The following is a 17,955-nucleotide window of genomic DNA, read 5'->3' as shown; positions in this document are numbered from 1 at the left end:
CCGCCACGTTGGGGCACGTCTCAAGCTTGGACAGAAGGGTGGATAGGGTGGTTGTGCTGATCCAAAATGGCGTCGTTTTCAAAGTGCACTGCAAAGGTATCCGCCTACAGCATCGTAGCCAATCAGAGCTCGCGTTTCATCCGCGACTCGTTTCCGTGCCGAGCGTCCCCGCACACTGTATGCTAAGGCCGCTCGAAAACCGCTCGAATGGTTTGGCGGAGAGGATTAAAGCGAAACAAAAATAACATCTTTTGATGGCTTATATTTACCCAAGCTAGCCTCGAGCTACATAGGTGGACCGTTAAAGGTTCGTAGTTTTTGGAGAAGATGAAATAGCAACGCTGTAAACGAATTCTCGTGGATATTTTAGTGTTTTTTCTGTGGACGTCTGTTTGTTGGTCTACACGATTTTAACAAGCTAGCGCTAGCCTCGACTCGAATGAGCTGCGATGGTCGTCGCAAATTTATGCGGATGTCTCCGGAGCAGTGTATAGTGAACCGACGGCGACAAATGGGACCATCCAGCATCGGCGGAAAACACCACGGCGTAGACTAAACGTTAAAGATTCAGTAACTGGTTGAAATTGTGGGAATCAGACAGAGGTAGGTGTGCTTTTACTCTCCCTGCAAAGCTAACATGGCAACAACAACAAACTGACTCCTGCTGTCCCCGAGATTAACCAGTTTTTATGGTGTGAATGTGCAATGTTTTCGTGCATTTACTCTTTTTAAGCAGCGCTATGACGTTGTATCGCCATTGAACTACATGTACTTTGTTTTTTTCCTCTTAAAATATTAAGAATTACTTCTCAAGTGCAGCTTTATTGAGGGGTTATCCTCTTCATCCCCCACCCCCAAGTGATCCGAGTTTGAAAGAAGGAATCCCTTCTCTTAGATACACATTGAGAAATCGTCTACACTCTGAAGCAAAATTTATTTAGTTGTGGTGAATCATTTTTTGAGCTTGATGTGATTGTCAATGTGTTGACTCTTTAAAATTAAGTCTAAATATCTTAGTCAGCAGCCAATACTGCAAACATTGGTACCCCATGCCCACGTGTGGCATTACTAACAGAGTAGCGCTGTGCGTGTGTTTTTGAAAGGTTTTTGCAAGCAAAGGTGGTTTGATGTAAACTGTCCGCGGTCTTTAGGCTAATAATTGGCTTATTTGTATATTTATGCTTTAAGACTAAGGGGCACATTTATATCCCAGACAATAATTAACATGACATTACTCAAGAGAGTGCACCAGTAACATCCAAATGTTGACCTATTTTCAAAAGGCACAGTAGCATTGCTCATTTAGCTGGTGACCTAACGCAATACTGGTCTTCCAGCTTTTCCAGTTAGGTTAGCGTCTTAATTCTCTAGCTCTTATGCATTTGGATATGCTTTGGATTTGTACAACCCTGTGTGTAAACAAAGCAATGAAATACATAGTCAAAGCTGAAACCAGTGAAGAGGATTTGTTTATGCATTGCGGGTCCACAGGCTGTCCGGATTTTATCACTACGTGCTTGCATACAGTTTGGAGCCTAACTGTATGAATGGATAACTATCTAAATTGGCAGTGTCGGTTCAGTGGAACACTCCCCCTCCCACCTCCTTTAAAAAATATGAAGGAAAGACACAACATGGTGGGGTTTGAGGAAATTGAATATGGAGGAGAAGCTTGCCACTTTGGTGCAGTACCAGTGCTGAGGAAAACACTGCAGTGCCGTTGGTGGTGTTTTATACCAAGATACCGAGAGTGTTGAAGCTTGTTGGGGCGTTCATGTTGACTACACTGCAGAGGCAGTGATGCATATCTCTGTCTCCCTTGAGCTTGCGTAGGTTCTGTTTGTCTGTGCTATAGTTAAAGCCTCAGTTCATTCGCTGTTACAGCACAGACTGTTCATGTCCACATGAAGATGGTGATGTGCAGGATTTATGTGTGAAATTTGTGCCTTAGCAGAAATGTAAACAAATTTGGTCTCCAGTAGAGCTGGGCGATAAAGATCATTGAAATCTCTTTCTCTCAATAGAAATACGAGCAATAGAAATCACGGACAACATGAAAAGCCAGGGACAATGCTGAACCAGTCATGTGGCTGAAATAGAGTTACGTCCACATCAGGTTAGGTTGACACACAGAGCATAGGATGTGCAGCGAGCAGCAACTCGTGCTATTGTTTGGGCTACTGCAACTATACACACTAGCACATTAGGAGCGCTTGGCGAGATAAAATGTAAAATTATTACAGAAAACTGTTAATGAAAACCCAGTTAACAGTGTTACTGAAGTGACACCCCAATGGACATAGACCAAGGGTCAAAAGATGAGGGTACGATTGAAAAGAAGAGTCAGAACAAACTGCCAGCTGCGTTGTTTCCACAAAGGCAGTTAACACAAGCGATTGCTTTTACCCTCTGAAGCATTGCCATCCTTCAGAGTACGCACAATACACTCCAGACTATTTCTTCCATACCATTTCTGTCATATCATGAATGCTTACTTTATTGTAAAAGATGCAATGACAGAAAGTGCAGTTGGAAATGTTGGATTTAAGTAGCTGATTCAATTAACTAACCCTAGTTAACATTTCTCTTGAGCAGCACTTTACCAGCTCTACACGGAGTGCAGAGCTGGTAAAGTGAATGTTGAATGAGTCATACTTTGCTAACATGTTGGATTTTTGGTCACGTTGCACGTCTGATCCATGTATGAGCCTCACTGCCCATTTCATTGAGACACTATTGCACTTCTCGTGCCTTTAAGAAATGTATGTGTATATGTTTTTGCCTTGGAGCATAGGCAGACCATCATTCAGTGACTTTGTCAGTTTTGTGTATGTTCTCCTTTGTTTCCTTGTGAACTTTGATTTGTACATTTTTTGTTCAAAGATATTAGTGATAACTGCCATCCTGGTTGAATTCAGCTGAATTGCATGTCCCTTCTGGTTCCCCTTACTGATGCCTCTGTTTCTAAAATTGCTACCAAGGAAACAAGACATATACTCTCACTGTAACAGGAAGTGGAGTTTTGCTGGGCTTTGATAGGTTATGAGCTCTTAAAGCCTGGATTCAGGCAGTCTGACTTCTGTGATTTTGCTCTTCTGCTGCCCAACAGTAGTTTTCATGTCTGAGAATAATCTCAAGGGTCCCCCAAAATGTGGAAAATAATTTTGCCTGTTTGTCCATCCCCACTAATCCATTTTCATTTTAAGCCCTAGGTTGTTGCTTGTTTTCCGCTAGCATTCTCATTACTGTGGCATTTTGGGACCAATAAAATGGAGCTTTCTGCTGACCCAGTTTTAAAACTCTGGGCTTGTGTTTTGGGCTGAAAAGACAGATACTTAAACTTGTGAAAAGGCCACCACAGATGAGCACCTTCCCTTCTTGACAGCGATTTATTAAAGTCATCCTAGAAGCAATTCTCGCCACTCAACAGCCATCTTGTTAACAAATTTGGGCAGTTATTTTGATGCCCCTTTTTATAATTGTAGAACAAATCTGAGCTCTTATTTTCAGTAGTCACTGGAGCAAAATCAGAATGTACAGAATCCCTGCTCATACAGATTTCAATTCACTCTAAAATAAGAATTGAAGAGCTGTTCCTTTTTTGACCCTCGCGTAAGATATGCATGTATTTGGTGTATGCAGTTTCTCAGTCAGCATCTCTGGCTAATCCCATTAGAGCACTTGAACCACATGCCTTGATTCTTTCTGGTTACAGATTTAATTGATCAAGTGATAAGGGCACTCTGTTATATCTTTACGATGAGTAGATGTGTCCTCCAACACATAGGTGACACTTGTAAATCTCTGCTGTGCGTATCTGCCAGTTTATCAACTGGAATTGGCTCGTGTGGTTTCCAGCTTGGATGCTGATTGGCTCTTTTCCTGTTACAGAATTCTCCTATAGAGTCATGAATGTTTGCGTGCCATGTCTCTGATCCTGTCAATTACAAATTTAAGTTAAACTGAAGCCATCTCATACATACACATTTAATAGCTTTATCTTCTTGGTGTGGTTACTTTTCACATTGTTAATAATAATACTGTCACTACCATTATTTCCATTAGGCATGCACCAGTTCAACTTCTTTCTTTCCAGTATGACACTAAAACATTGGCTTAGAGCATCTGCTGATTTGAAGAGTTAAATAGTAAGCGTGGTCTTCATTGTGGGGAACAGACTGGTAATTGATCTTTTATGTTTCACAGGGTATCAGTATAAAATGTACCAGATAAATACATCCAAGAATACATTTATTCATTTGGTATTTATTTGTAAAATAATAAATAACACAGTGACAAAAGCAAAAACAAAACCTAAAGTATCTAACATGACGAGTGTGTATTTAGGATATTGTGCTTTTTATAGTTCTGTTAGTGAGTTGCTGTGAATGCACCTCGCACAATAATGTAACACAAACTTGCACAACATACTCACGATGCATGTTGGCAGGAGAAGAGTGAAGTGAATTAATTCCATGTTATTTTATCATAATTGTAAAAACATCTTTTTAACAAGTGTCACACAAAGAGCATAATGAGTGAGAGAAGCCAACAGCCTATACATCAACATCATCTTCACTTTTCAGTCATTGCAGCGCACTTGAATAGTGCGGTTATATCAAACAACAATGCAAACATAAAGAGTTGCTGCTGGCATACCATCTTGAAAGTGACAAAGCTTTTACCTTCCCCCATGCTAGCAGCTTATCCACCACTGCTGACAAGAATGTTGCATGAACATGAATATCTATCTCTGCTTTTTTGGTCTGGTTTGGACCAATACCTGCTCCAAATTACTACGTCCCTAGTTGCTTCAGAAGCTCATGTTGTGTTCTGACAGCACGATTGCCTTAAATTCGTGTGTTACCTGATTTATAAAAACACTCATGCACAGTGTTTGCGATTAATCGTGTATTGTGTGTTCACGGGCAGTTTGTGTAGACAGAGATTATCTGAAACTTTGCTTAAACACTTGTCTGGACAGAGATTAGTGTCGATGCAGCCTTACTCAACCTCTGAGGTGTACGGATATCGGCCAGCTGTTAAGCATGTCGTAAACCTTAGTGCTCTGTTTTTCCTCTTCAGTCTTCTGTCTTATTCAAAGATGGACTACCTTTGTTTTGTTTTGGGTTTTTTTTGTTAATGATGAAAAGCTGGTATGAAGGTGAACAAGTCGATGTATTATGCACAAACACAACAGAATGGCAAGGAAGAGAACAAGACCTGCTTGATTGCTCTGTTTGGCTGGCTTGACAGTAGCTGTTGCACAGGACAGACAACCAGGCTATTATTGTTAGCAAATCTAGTGATAACCCGTCAGAAGTACTGAATAATGAATTATGCTTAGTTATCAAGAAAACTCAAGCTAAGTAAAGGTAAAATGCATATTTGTGTCTTAACAAGAGTCTTCGTGAAAGGAGAGCGCAGCAACAGTTGTTCAGTAGCCCTTATGCTTAAAAATATGACGGAGTACTAATAACTATTCAGCAACATGCTTTACTATATTCCTTTAAATGACTGCGGTGGTTTGCAGGTTGTTATTGTGCCTGTTTACTAATTGACCCTGCAAATCTATTTAACTGCTCAATTTCAGTTTTGTCTTTTTAGAGAAGCTGTACTGAACATGTACTTATTGAAATTAATTGTGTGTGTATACCGTGCTTTTTTTTTTTTATGTGGGTTTTTTTTGTTTTGTTGGGGGGGGGGTTTGTAGGGGGGTTTTGTGTGTGTGTTGTTTTTTTATTTTTATTTTTTTGAACATTTGACAAAATTTGACCTATAGTTTTGGGTAGAGTGATTATAGTACACTTAAAATTTATAGGATTATGTTGTGTATAGCAGTATAAGTTTGTGGCGCTGATTCTATTTTTTGTACAAGGTGTATGACTGTTATTTCAATAGAATATATGGCTAAATTTCACATTTGTTTATGTAAGGGGTTGTCTTAAAAAATGTTGTGATATTTACACCGTTGCCAACATTTATGTGTGCAGTCCCTGTTATACATTGAGGGGAAAAAAGAGTGGTCGTGTGTTTTCTGCTCTCATGTGTTATATAATAATGCAATCCAAAGGTGCCTGGCGCAGTGTTGCAGTACTCTTTGCAGATCCATCTTTAGCTGAAATGGAAGGATAAAACAGTTGTGTTGGTCGTAAGAGAGAAAAGAAGCCTTTAGCTGCAACTCGAGCACTCACTCTGCCTGCCTTCTGTCAATGCAGCGTCTCCCCTCCCCCTCTTGTACTGAGAGTGTGGTCCTTTTAGGTAAACAAGCATGGCTACTCCTATTTCTTGCATCTGCCTGTCTGGCCCCCCCTTTCTTCATGTTTAGTTTTTTTTTCTCTTCCTCCCTGTTTGAGTTGTGTAAATCTTTTATAGCCGCTCTGTTCTAACAGTACAATCTCAGTGGATACTCAAATGGCATCGGAAGCCCTTTGAAATTCAGTCTAGTCCTTTGCCCCCTCCTCTGTCCTCGAAGCGAAATGGAACAAAATGGCGGGCCCCAATGCTGCTGTTTCCCTCAGGGACTGTAGAGCCTCGTTTCAGGTTTTAGAAGGTCCGGATGGTTGATGGAGTCTTTAACTCGTGTTAGATTCTGCTTACTTGCTAGCCTTCCGCTGCAGCACTTTTGATAATATTTTCTCTTCCCTGAGTCTCTGCACATCAAAGGGAAAAGGTTTTCTACTCTGGCATGCTGCTACTTCTCCAGAAATGTTTTTTTTTTCCTTCTTTTTTCCCCCACCGACTTGGCTTTTGATCTTTCTGATCGAAGCTTGAAAAAGAAATATTTTGCCCTCTTATTTTCCAGGGAAACTTATTGATATGCTCAATTATAATTTTTAGACATGCAGAAAATGTCAAAACTTTTATCACACAGTAGTATACTCCAGGGTTCGATTTATTTAGAGGTCATAAATGCCGTATGGCGTGGGCTGACCTATGCCCTGGATATTTTGCCTTCTGGCTAAGATATCTGTAGGTGCGTAGGCCAATGTTTAGTCACACTTTTAGTTTCATTCTGATTGACTCCAAAGAGGCTCAGGCACAAAGTAAACCTAATGTTTGTACGAGCATGTCTTCATAGTTTCATTTTTATGTTTTTCTAGATATGCTACTGTTCACATTCTACATATGACTCCACGTGTGTCTTAAGGAATAATTAATAGTTGAAAGTCTTGGCTATAAAAAGCTTCATCTCATTTGTCCATTCAAACTGAAAGTGTCTGAATTGGTAACACTATTAGGCAAATGGCTCCATTCTTCAATCTGGGCAGGCATGAATTAGGGGTATTGCAAATCTGGAGACAACAGTTGGTGTTTGAGTGTACTGCTGAGCAGTAGACTGCATGGAATGATGTATTATCCATATGTGGGGTTGGAAATGTCCTGAGGTTAGTCGGCCAGGTCTCTAAGCTAATGGCGCAGACAGTCTGTGTGATGCGTCCCTCTGGGCACCGCTGTCCTGGTCTGTTCAGATTGTCTCTGACACACGGGGAAAAGACATGACAGGGTGCTTATCTGATCTCTCACCTTCTATGTTTCTCCCTTCTAATTTACAGATTATTTTAAATGGCTTTTCCATGTCCTTCCAGAGCTTAAATGATGCATTTGTGGTTTTAAACCCTCTGAAAGCTGTGTTTTCTCAGTCAGAGGCTTTTGTGAATGCCATTAGCTCTTTAAATGGCTTTTGTGTAAATCACTGTTTTAAAGATGATTTGTCAGAGCCGTTGTTGCTGCCTGTAATGTGGTTCTTCTGTACAGATGTACACTTGGAAGTTGGTGGCTTCTGCATAGACAAGCCAGTGTGGTCATAGCAAATTGGCAGGCATGCAGCCGTCTGCACGAAGCCTAATGTGGACCTTCTTAAGAGTTATGTTACCCAGACCAAAGTGGAACCTTTCATACTTAGAAACGTATAATACACCACTGTACTGCTGAGCTTGCAATATACCAGTGTAAGCACAGTGGAACAGAGAAGAGGAGAGAAACTATTTGGATTTGCTGTGCAAATTCCCATCAGTGTTCAAAGTTGTGTTGACAGCCTCCTCTTTCTACATGACATATTAATAGAAGAATCATGCCACACTGATTGTAAGCACTCTATATGAAAGACATTTTGGGTCTGTTCCTTTCTGTTCGCTGCAGTGATCTTGTTTTTTGTCTGTTACTTACCTTTGTCATCTTCTGATAAAATAAAATATGTTTTGGTTTTATTGCCGAGTTGAGAAATGGTTTCATTCTGACTACAATTATGCTCAGAGGCCCACAGCTATATCAGCTTTCTGCTGTCCTGTAGTGCCTTCTAGGGCTTCACGATTAATCGTTAGAAAATCGCGATCTCGATTCATACTTATGTGCGATCTCATTTCCAAATGACAACGATTTAAAAAAAAAAAAAAAAAAAAAAAAAAAAAAAGGAAAAAGACGACGACGATTGTACCGCATTTTGATCCGGGACGTAATCTGCATGAAAACAAGCACTCACTCTTCCTGCTCAACAAATGACAAGGGCGGAGCCTTATACCACGTGATACAGAAGCTGTGCCGTGTGATGCTAAAATTAGCAGGGAAAAAACAACGGAGAACACGTCAGGGATGACAAGAAAGTGACAGGAGAAAATCCGTCCCGGGTCAAGCACCCAAACATCAATAACGGGAACCTTATACAGCGCTTCCCTATACCCGTCGAACTCCCGCAGGCACAAAGAAATTACGGAGGCTATCACTTATCACCTGACCAAAGATATGGCTCCCATCAACACTGTGCAAAACGAGGGATTTAGGAAAATGATCAACACCCTAGACAAACGCTACACAGTGCCGTCCCGCAACAATTTTTCTATTGTTGCACTACCTGCTCTATACACGCAGTGTCGAGCAACGGTGGAGACGGAATTTCAAGCAGTACAACATTTTGCGGCAACCACAAAACGTGAGACATTTGTTGTTTTTATGTTTATTTATTGTTTTTATGTTCAGTCTCAACTGTTACGAAGTTGATGTGCAGTTAATAAGTGCAATAAATATTTATATTGGAAAAGAAAATCGTGAGAGAATCGTGATCTCAATTCTAAGCCAAAAAATCGTGATTCTCATTTTATGCAAAATCGTGCAGCCCTAGTGCCTTCTTTATTTTGGGACTAAGCTATAAGCTTAGACTTGGGTAAGGGGGTTAGGACAATGTGCTGAGTGGGGGAGGGTAGAGTGCGGTGGCCTGGCTGAATCTCAATCACAGAGACCCTTTCGCGGGAGCAGTGCTGGCCTTTTGATGGGCCAGCTGCAGCCATTCATGCACCCATTTACATTGAAAAGCAACAACAGGAAGGGGGGAGGGGATGGCTGTAGGGAGATGGGCCTCTGCGCCTGTGCCGGTGGGATGTGAATGAAAAGTAAAGGCAAACCTAAATACCAGAGAGACAAGATCTGCCCGTATACATGCATCCATTATCCCCTACCTCCAATGCTGCGGGGTAGTATATGTAACACAAAGGGGCTGAGCACCCTTTTTGACTAGTACAAGCATTTTCACAACTCTGCTGTTTTCTGTCTTTACAATCAGGCTGGTTGCTATAAAGAGCTTGTGATTCTCGCCACTGTCCATGTTAACAGTACTCTTCTCTTCACCTATTGTTAATGTTGTTGTACTTTGCCTTCTTCATGGTTTTTTTTTTTTTTTTTGGTAATTGCCTTCAGTTGTGTGACATACTTTGTCAAAGCTTATTTATGGATCTTGCATGGGCCATGAATTTTCAAGTTCTTGTTTCTGGCTTGCTGTAATGGAGGTCATTGCTCTATTGGTAGAAGAGGCCTGGTCCATTATTCATTAGGGGCTTCAGACATAAACTGTAGTTCAGACAAATGAGGCCACTGTGTCATTTTTCTGAGTTCCTCTAGCTTTCCAGGATAACTTGGATGTCCTCGTAGTTGTGCATGTGACACTGTTGAAGGATATCGGGGGAATGTGTTAAAGCCATGCTTAGACTGGCCGTAGCATTGCATCAAAAACTGCAGGCTTTTCAGTCTGAAGCATGAAAAAACACAGATGAAAGCCTGAACTCTCTCACAGCGCACTGTAACATCCTCTAATAAATATACATCATTGGCCTTTCATATATGTTTAACTGCACATTTATTGGCGAGAGACCTACTCATGATTATTCAAATGAATAAATTATATGCATTTGTACAATGGTTCTGTTATTTACAAAAGAGTTACTTATCCGTATTTAAGGTACTCTGCTAATTTTACACCCGAGACCAAATTTAGAACATTTTATGGACATTTCCTGTTCAGTAAAACCTTTATTGTGACTTTGTTGAACTGGTATGTGAAGGCTGTTAGTGAAGCTCTTAACAGTTAACAGCTAGGACAAGTGAGAAGAGGTCACGTGTACGGGACAGTACATAAGCCACATATGTCTGGAGCTTATCATGAAAGTTTGGGGAGGTAGAACGATAACACAACTTTGTCACTTTCTGTTTTGTGCAGTCTCACATAACCACATTTCTATTGTCCACGTGTTTGCAGCTGAAGGTGCGCCCACAGGGTTTGTAAACCATACATGACACACAGGCTGGGGAGAAGGAAAAAGGACAAAGCTGCTGCTGTAGACAAAGTCACTTTTTATGATGACTTCATTCTAAAATATACCAGAAATACAAGTTATTTTTGTCAGTATTGACATTCACAAGGAGGCAGTTTTTTGTTGAGGTTTGTTCGTTTTGTCTCTGTTAGTTGCTGGATAAATGGAAAAGCTAGCAGACCCATTGATACGTAACCTAGTGTAGAGGTTAAACATGAGAAATAAAAGAACCCCATTAAACCGTGGTAAGGATGCAGATTACTTTCATTATAATTAGGACATAATGTGCTGGGCAGACACAGCCATTTTTTTTTAATGTTTGACAAAGGCCTTTTGTCCTTGATTAATTATTTGGTCTGTAGGACAGATTTAGGGTGACTGTAGGTGGTTCAAAACGGCTTCCATTTGAAAATGATTGAGGCTGCTGCGCACCGCTCTTCAAGTGCTGCAGAATATTTTTTAATCCTTCCTGAGATCTGTATGTTGAGACCACCCAGTCTCACAGGAACATTTCTCTCAACCTCATGGCTTCATTCTTAGCCTGATATATGCCATAAACTCTGGGACCATATCTAGACAACCTTTCCAGAGTATTTTAGTCAAACACAGTCCACTCAAGTTGTAGAAGTATCTCAAGTCCTATTTGCAAAAGTAGGATGCACCGTAATGGTCACAACAAAGAGCAAATTTTAATCCACGTGATATAGTTGCTTATGTACTGAGTTTCATTTAACATAAACTCAAATTCCCCCAAATCCCATTTCTCTGTTATCAGCCAATCCTGACATTAATGCCCTGCAGTTTGGCAAAAAAACTGAAACTGTTGCTCATTCTCCAGTAGTGAATTAAGTAGCAAGGGGTTTGCCTTAAAATGTCCCTTTGGGGGGAGGGGTGACTGGTTACTGTAGTTAACATGATTGCCTATTATGCTGCAGACACAGAGCACAAAAATATTATGGAACATGTATTTGTAACCTGATTGACATAAAGCTGTGCACTTTTAGGGGGTTTACATTTTTAACATATTCTAAACAAAAGTCAATTATACTGAAGTACATAACAAATCTGATTCATTTTTTTTATTTCAACATTTTAAGTGTAGAGGGAATTATCTTTTGGGGCTAACAAAAAAAATCCCTGAAACCAGTAGCTAATGTGTTTAACCCAGCTGTCATCAAGCAATGGAAAATCACATCATCTCAGTCAGCCTGCAACAGGGACTTTCCCTGCTGAATATGTGGCAGCTCAGAGCAGTTTCTTAAAGCTACAGGCTAACATGTGTTTGGCTCTCAGACTGGGCTTGTACGTCCGCATTGTATTCCTGTGTCACACACTGTGACGATACTTCACAGATGTTTGTTTTTTGCCCAAAAAGGAAGCAGTCTAAATGAGAAGTGGAAAACAGGAGAACAGGAAACGTATAAGGCATTTGAAGTTGGTCTGGAGCAGCCATTAATCTTTCCAGCATTCGCTGTGTTTGTCTTCCAAAGCCTGAAACAGTCGCAGATCTGTGATTGGATGACTGCAGTTAACCAGAGACTGATCCTTTTTTTTTTTTTTGATGCGAAAACCTTCTGTCCTATAAATATACTACCTTGTTTTTGTGCCCATCTGTGTGTTTCTGAGGATGTGTGTGTGTGTGTGTGACTGTGTCACTCATACTCCCTGCATTGAATCTTTTTATAGAAACGGCAACTAGCAGTGTAATCTCTGGTGTGGATGTAGGACAGTCTTTTATTCCTCCTCATTACTTATGCAAAGCCAGTTTTCACCCACAATCAGAGCATAGCCTGTTTTGAATGTACAGTTTTTTTTTTTTAGAGAAAGGTGTTGGAGGAGGACCACATTAGTGCTTTAAAGTTTCAGCACTTGTACTAGAAATTGTGCATGTGTGCGATCTTGTTGCTTCTCCCTTTAATATAATTCTAAAACCTATTGCCTCATTTTCCAATGCATAATTATCTTGCAGGATTCTGTTTACATTAGTTTTGTGAGCACAGCACAGTTTTGTGGGTTTTTGAACTGCAACCCCCCCATTACATTCATCCTCCAACAAGCACCTCTAAGACATGTAGCAAAATATGTTTTTTATTATTTAGCAAGCGAGCTCTCAAGGCTTTGATGTTGGTGCCAAACCCTTAATTGTTTTTAACAGGAAAAAAGCACAAATCTTGAGAACTTCTAATGTGCTTCTATTTTAAAGTGCCTGTTTAATTTCCTGCAATTTTTTGTCAGAAACTATTGATACTTCAGATGTCATTATAACCGGTATGCTTTTGGGATCATTAGGTGTTGTTATATATGTTAAAAGAGTGTTTGCAGAAGGATATAAAAAATAAACTTATCAAAACAGACCTGTTTTGCTCATATCCTGCGGCGTATTTTTATTTTTGGAATCTAGCTTTGCATACTTCGTTGTTCAAAATCATGCTTAAAGGTAGAGGTCCTCTGTTCATCCTTTGTCTGAAACAAAACATATTAGCTTCCTTTTAAGCTGTCTATCTTCTGATTGGTTACACCTTGCAAACAAAAGGTTTGAACAGTGAATGGATGGAGCTGCTGTGCTTAGAGAGAGCTGTGTGCTTTTGTCATTAGGGATATCCTGTCTTACTGGTATTAAATCAATAAAAGAGTAGAAAGAGAAACTCTGAAAGTAAGGGTTTAGATTAGTCTAAACAATGAGATTTATGATTTATAACTTGTACATACACACACCTTACTATTTGACACTGGCAATTTAATTGCATGTAAATAATGACATAAAATAATGAAAAGCATAGTAAATTCATTTTAAAGCTAGTGAGTGTTTTTTCATGGTCACTTCTCTGGGGCTTTTGGTCCTTCAGAATAAATAAAGGTTTAATAATGTCTCGCTTGCCTCCTTTGCCATGCCAGCGCAATGTAATTTTCCTCAATTCGATTGTTGATTTGTACTTGTATGGATATGCTCTTCATGTAGCCATTTGCCACAAATGCATGCTTGTCATACTCACGTGCAACATATCTGTTTAATTTCATCATATTGCCCTCTGTGATTCCTGGATAGATGATATTGTCTGCTGAACTCAGCCCCGCTGTGCACTGTTATGCTGCTCTCTCACACATTTGGCTCGACTCCACTCATGTCCTCTTGCTTTCCACATCCCAGCCCTCTGTTCTCTCCCCTCTCTCCTGCTTCCACTTTGCCTCAGCCACCATTTCCTTCGCATTTCAGAGCCCAGAAATATGCTTGCACGCTGCATCCTCACATGCTCATCTACCCTCTCTCTGACAGTCTCCTCCCCCATCTCCACCTCTATGCAGTAGCCTTGGTTCCTCAGGAAGCACTGTGTGCAGGAGGCTAAGGGCGTTGAACCTAACTGTTTGCCTCGTTTCCTACCATGACAACAGTGATAGTAAATTATAAGCACACACCAACAGGATTAATGTACAGGAATGCAAGTCAAAAGGCTGGTGGATTTCGATGTCGAAGCATAGGCACTATATAAAACTTAGGGTAAAGCTGACTGTTTCATTTTTACTGAGCATAATATAATCAGAATGTAAGTATAAAGAGTTGCCCAAGAGCAGGTTTCTGCATTTCTGGATTTTTATATTTCTACAGGATGAGTATGTGTCTTGTTTTCTTAAAATCGGTTACCTTTGCTTCATATAGGGAGCTTTAGGTAGAAAGATTTGTGTGAAGTGAGGGGAACAATTTTCACTCGCGTACAAGTGCACCTTGATAAATAAAATCAGTGCTGTGTTGTAATACTGCCGTTGCTGTTCTCTTGGTGATGTATTAATAGTATTTTTTTGAGTATTAAATGGCCACTATCCAGACTGCTGTGTTTTTCTGCTCTAGTGAGTGCATGGCAGTCATACCTCCACAGAAAGAGTGGAGAGAGTTAGTAGCTTGGTTTTCATCCATGAGATTAAAGTGCTCTGCAGCAACCTCATGTGCAATTTGTCTTCTTGTGTCTTAGGAGTAAGAAGAGAAAAAAAAAATACACAATGCTCGTGGGGTGTATGTGTTCATGATCAATATCCTTTATCGGGATACTGCATGTTGTCATAGCATTTTTAGCTTCAGTGACAGATCTTTAGAGGGTAGTATTTGCTTAACAGAAGCATATATAGCCAGAGACTAATGTAGCTGTTTCTTCCATGCTTTCCAGTAGTTTCCCTGCTTTAACGCATACACACTGTGTGTTGATGCTTAGACAGCTTCCTAATGGGAACGAAATGGGAAATCTAAGAAAAACACAGTGTTTGTGTGTGGCTGCATAGGGATGCTGCCAGTAAACTCAACAGAACATGTTGAAAGTCTGAAATGGCTTCTTGTGAATTGTGTGGGTTTGTGCAGTTACTTTTACCAGTATATAAACTAGGACGTGTCTTCATACCTGTTTTCACTCATGATTCTTGTTGTTTCACTCACATGTAGCACACAACAGGAGATGCTTCCTATCAGACCTAAATACTGAAAATGCTCCATGATGAGTGTTCATCTTCTAACTTACAATAACCTCGGTTACTAGGCATTCATTGAAATGCATGTTGGTCTAATCCTGATTCAAAAATCTGACTGGGTATTGCCAGTAATATGGGCCAGTCTGTTGACTCAAGTTCTATGTCGTTCCTTGTTTACTTCGTCACATGTCAGATGCAGCTCACGGGTGGGCTAATGAAACATAGAGGAAGCTAACAGCAAAGAGGCAGCAGATTAGAGATATTTCATTCCTGCTTCACTAACTTTTATTTCTATGTTTGCAAAAGTTTTTTACTTAACTGCAAACTGTGGGGACGTCAAGGGGGTCATGTATGAAAAGCTCCAGCGATGATGCCTTAGCTTCTCTTAGTCTCTTCAGTCAGATATTTTAATAGGCAGATGCTTTTAGTACTAATTGGGAAGCTTTTATTAATAGTATAGTGTTAATATAATGTGTATGTTTTGTTTGTTTGTTTGTTTTTTTTTAAGTAAAAGATGTAGAGGATTGCTGTACATTTTGAAATACATGTCTAATTATAAAGTTTAACTTACAAAACTTACAGCGTTCACATATGCTGTGGCCCTTTGGATGTACTCGGTATGTCCATACAATATTCAGACTCTTTTACTACATTTTTACTACATGTATGTAGCCAATGCTGTTATGCTACATACTGTCAAACTCAGAAATCCCTTCTTTCTACTAGCACATATATCTGATGAAAGGCTGCAGAATTAAAGCACTTCTAAATGGGATGATTCTTTTTGATACACCCCTTAATCTCACTATTGCAGTATTTTAGCTCCACAATTTTTTTTGTGTGTCTGTGTAATTACTTGATGACTATGACTTGTAGAATTGTTTTGACTTTTGACTGTGTTCTGATGTATTATTTTACTAATAAATACAAATTTAGTTCTTGCGTATTTTTTGGACGTCTTTATTTGCTACAGGCTTTTGCGTTTAATTCAAGCCTGATTGTATCTTAAGGCACTTTCACGTAGGGTGCGGCCATTTAGGGCTGTGCGATATGACCAAAATCTCATATCCCGATATAAAACCTCTATCGTCCCGATAACGATATAAATCACAGAAAATTTTATATTTTCTGTAAATTCTGTGAATCTCGGGTAGGTGAAGTGTTTCCAGCTGGGTGTCGTGTACCTGGAGTTGAGTGTTTTAACCGATGCATGAAACTACACATTTTTAGACAGGTTGTAACGGCCGCCGTTTTCTCTGTGAGTATTTATTACACAGCGTGCTCTGGGGAAAAGCCTGTTCTAACATTTGAGTCTAAGGTTTATTTTTTAGCACCTGACGACTCTTTTTTTGCTTCTCATCTCATACTGTGCATACTTTTTCGCGTGATTCAGTTTATTTTGAAAAGTCTCAACAGGATCTTGAGCTTTATTGTGAAAGGTTTATGTGGAAAATAAACAAGCGGACATGCGATGGTTTTACCGTCGTTGTTGCTAACGACAACCCATAAAAACAGCCGCTTGTCCGTCCGTAGTGTAATTATATTAAATATAAGAGAAAGAGAGAACTTTAAGAAATTAATATAGCCACTACAGTGACCATCAAAACGATGAAAAAATATTGCCGTAAACAGTTTATTTTGCAACACCACGAAACAAACGATAGCGTAAAATGAAACGATAGACGTTTTTATATCGTCATCCGATATATATCGTTATATCGAACAGCCCTACGGCCATCGGAGCGCTGGGCTCTGAAACTCATTCATTTCTATTGCTTGTGCCGCGTAAATGCACAATCTCACCAGCGAGGATTGCTCGAGCATGCACACAAGTTTACGTGCAAACATGGTAACCTCAAGAGCCTTTGAGTAAGTGATTCCTTTCAACAGCTCTCGGGACCTCGGGAGGAAAGCAGTGTTGTGGAAATGACACACTATTCACTAGTAGGGATGGTTACAAAGCTTTCTTCTTTTTGAATGCGAGATACATGTTGTTTGTCTTGTAGTATGTTTTGTAATAATAAAAAAAAATTGCTCGCCTTAAAAAAGACGTACAAGCAGAGCGCAGTGGTCAGCGCAACACAAATTTTGGGCCATTCAGTCTAGCTAGCATTTAGACCATGCCGCGTCCTATGTGAAAGAGCGTTTAGACATAAAAGAATAATCCTCAGTCTCTTACCACCATATAAAATGCAGTATTATTTTACTATGCTATTGTGTCCATATTCTGTATCAGCAGATACCTGATACAGAATATCAAATTTGTCTAGTTAGACTGGTGCCTCCCTAACTTTTGCATTCGCCATTCTTAAAACCAACCCAAATCAGCTGTGTTGGTCATCAAATGGACTCTGTTAGCAGGGTTAAATATCTACTCCCACTGCGTTGGACATTGGCATTTTTACATGCTCTGTTGTCAGTTAATGTGTAGGATTTAGTGCATTTGACAATGGCTCATGTCAGCTATGTGGATAATAATAATAATTCTATCACACATCTATGCTGCAGATCTGTACTGTCCAATAATTGTTCTTATCATGTTATCTGTATCTTCTAGAGAGGCATGCTGTTTTATGGAGAACAGACTGTGTGTTTAAAGAAATCCATTTCATAACCGTGTGTAGAACTGGCAAGCAGGCTTTGTAGCTGGATATTTGGTTTAGTGTATGTGTTGAGACAATGTGTGTCAGCTGGAGATATTTATTAAATGCCTGCTTTTTTACTGGCTAAGAAATGTGTGGGTGAGCGGATGGCTGCAGGCTTTTAGAACCAGCACAGTTGACTCGTTCTGTGGTGTTAGAGCATGTGCGGGTGTTTATGTACCATGTGCTGCTACTCCTCCATTTCCAATATTCATAGAGCTCTGTCTTTCACTGAAACCATGGCAACAGAAAATGACAAATGGCAGAACTGTGGAAATGCT

General features: G+C 39.9%; 1 protein-coding gene across 3 annotated transcripts in view; it reads left to right on the top strand.

Annotated features, from left to right (window-relative positions):
• The first annotated feature begins 154 nt into the window (after positions 1–154).
• Positions 155–17,955, top strand: part of ankrd11 (ankyrin repeat domain 11) — a 114,095-nt gene continuing 96,294 nt past the window's right edge. For all 3 annotated transcript variants that reach the window (XM_084936014.1, XM_084936024.1, XM_084936004.1), the window contains exon 1: positions 155–603. The gene's annotated coding sequence lies outside the window, so the exon portion shown is untranslated. The remainder of the gene's footprint in view (positions 604–17,955) is intronic.

The sequence above is a fragment of the Perissodus microlepis genome, chromosome 1, assembly GCF_051167445.1.
Source record: "Perissodus microlepis isolate ML-2025 ecotype Zambia chromosome 1, ASM5116744v1, whole genome shotgun sequence".
In the NCBI taxonomy this organism is placed as follows: Eukaryota; Metazoa; Chordata; class Actinopteri; order Cichliformes; family Cichlidae; genus Perissodus; species Perissodus microlepis.
This window is presented reverse-complemented; position numbering and strand designations above follow the sequence as displayed.